Here is a 2,506-nt window from a genome sequence, read left to right on the forward strand (position 1 = left end):
AAGCCCCCAATAAAATGATTTTTTTAAAAAAAGCTTATGGGTCTATAAAGAATTCAAACCAACAAATTAACTACAACTTCACTAAACTGATTATATCCTTGGCAATGAATACTGGAACCTCCTGTTACAGTTATGAGTCCCTGTCCCCACGGCTCCCATTCCCCAGGAAAAATATTTATCTATAATGTCTAATGTCAAAATTAAGCCAAGTATTTGCTTCTTTTACAGTGAAATAATTAAAGAAAAACGTTTAATTCCTGCCATTAACTCAAGGCCCAGGAAGCAAATGTCTCATTGTTTCTGCCACCACATATAACAAATTAGCCCTGTCCCTTTTCACCTGTTAAACACTGAGAAGCAAAACCCGACCCTACAGCCAAGAGGGCCGACGTGGTGAAAGGTTGCAGCATATTGGCAAACGACAGAGAAGAACCAGAGGGGAGATGGGCTGCATACGAAGGAGAGGGGACAGGATCACACTGAAGACTCGTACCATTAGCCCTCTCTAATTAAAAATTTTAAACTCTAAATATATTAGGCCTCTGGACCGAAGCCAGGAACAGGCGGTTAAACCAAACTGAGGACGATTGCTCTTGAAGCCAGAAAATTGGAGAAAGAGGGAGAGAGTGATTTTACCTACCAGTCCTTCTCCTCTCTTTTCCCTCGGCTGCCTCTTTCTCCGTTCTCAATGGTTCCTACAGAAAAGAGGTTCTTTTGTCACACATTCCTGCTCCCACGGAGACTGGACTATATGACAATAAAAATGTTTAAAGAAAAAAAAAAAAAAGAGGTTCCACTTCTTCTCCTTTGCTGCCCTTTCTTCACATGCTCCCTGGGGCACCCCACCTTGGTCCTTGTTGGTCGGGAATTCAATCGAACCTGCCAACAAGGACAACAACTGGGTGCGGTGCGGAGACACACAATGCAGGCGACAGGGCAGGCGCAGGCCTGTGTGTCATCAGCTGTGCTGCTGGCCTTAGCGCTAGGGCCTGAGCCTGACCCGAGGGAACGCTGTGATTGAATTAAAGTCCTCCGGGCTTCCTGTGGGCTGCATGCTCTGGAGTGTGCCGGGGGCAGAGCTTTAAAGGGCTTCCCCCAAGAACGACCCCGCCAAGTTAGGTTGGTGGAATGTGCAAAGGTGCAATTATAAAAGGCGGCAGAGCTGTGTTGGATCAACAAACACCAGTGGATCAAAAGTTCAAGAAATAATAAGTAGGCATCACCATGCACCGACAATTAGGAAATGCATCCACAAGCGGGTGGTAACTGGCACTTCAAACGAAGATATCGTCCAGGCAAATAAGACGCTGGGACAGAGCAACCTCAGAATTCATCTGACATCACAGCAAAACTGTCACTCATGGCGATGTAGGCCCAGAACTCAAACACACGATTCCTTTCAAATATAAGCCATCGCCTACTTGTAATGCAACTTTAACCTCAGGGAGAAAAGTCTTAGCAAACAAGAGGCAGGTAACAAGATTTAGCACCCCTTGTAAGACAGGTTACCAGACACTGGGGCCCTCAAAAAAAGCCAAACTCCCTGCCACCAAGACAATGTCAGCGCACAGCAGCCCTACGGGACAGGGCAGAAAGGTCCCTGTGAGAGTCTGAGACTGTAGCTCTTGACAACAGTGAGAAGCCGTCTTTCTCGGGCAGTGCAGCTGTGGTTTCAAACGGCTGACTTTGCAGTTAGCAGCCCACACGTGTCATCTCAAAACTCACACCTCGGCCATCGAGTCCATGCTGACTCATAGTGACACCCTGTGTGGTTCCGAGACAGTAACTCTTTCTAGGAGTAGAAAGCCCAGTTTTGATACCGCAGGGCTGCTGTTGGTTTTGAACTGTCAACCATGAGGATCGCAGTCCACCACAACACCACCACACCACCAGGGTTCCACGAAGCCAGGGGCCTTCAAATCACAGTCCTCCTGGGATGCCGAAAATACACACAATCCCTACTTTTCAGAAACCCAAGGCCTAGTATACAGGGACAAGTTAAAATACACACACACACACACATCAACTGCTGTCGAGTTGACTGGCTCTGGTGTTTTAGATTAGAACTATATATTACCAATTCTCCTACGGCCGATTTTTCAGAAGCTAACACGAGGCTTTTCTTCTTGCGTGCCTCGGGTGGATCCAAACTGCCAAATTTGGGTGCGAAGACAAGCACTGAAACCATCACACCACCCAAGAACCTTTTTGTGCAGAAATGGGGAGGGGAGGAGGAATGATGACAAGAATAAAACAATAATTACTATGCATGTTAAGGCAAAGGAACTGGGCAGGTGGGTTTGAAGACTTGATTGTCTGAGTTTATTAAACCCCGGCGTCTTAGTCATGCAAAGATGCTGTGATAGAAACACCACAAATAGATGGCTTGAACAAACAAAGTAACTTTCCTGAAGTTTAGGAGGGGCCCTAGTGGCGTCGTGGGTGATGTGTTGGGGTGCCAACTGCAAGGTTAGCAGTTTGAACCCACGAGAGGCTCCTCAGGAGA

General features: G+C 46.9%; 1 protein-coding gene across 1 annotated transcript in view; it reads right to left on the reverse strand.

Moving 5' to 3' along the window:
• The window catches only part of CEMIP2 (cell migration inducing hyaluronidase 2), an 89,209-nt gene extending 88,553 nt beyond the window's left edge, over window positions 1-656 (reverse strand). Inside the window, exon 1 of the mRNA XM_004713827.3 lies at window positions 641-656. The gene's annotated coding sequence lies outside the window, so the exon portion shown is untranslated. The remainder of the gene's footprint in view (window positions 1-640) is intronic.
• Between the last annotated feature and the right edge of the window lie 1,850 nt (window positions 657-2,506).

The sequence above is a fragment of the Echinops telfairi genome, unplaced genomic scaffold (genome assembly GCF_000313985.2).
Source record: "Echinops telfairi isolate 266 unplaced genomic scaffold, ASM31398v2 ScPeMD7_22;HRSCAF=79, whole genome shotgun sequence".
Taxonomy (NCBI): Eukaryota; Metazoa; Chordata; class Mammalia; order Afrosoricida; family Tenrecidae; genus Echinops; species Echinops telfairi.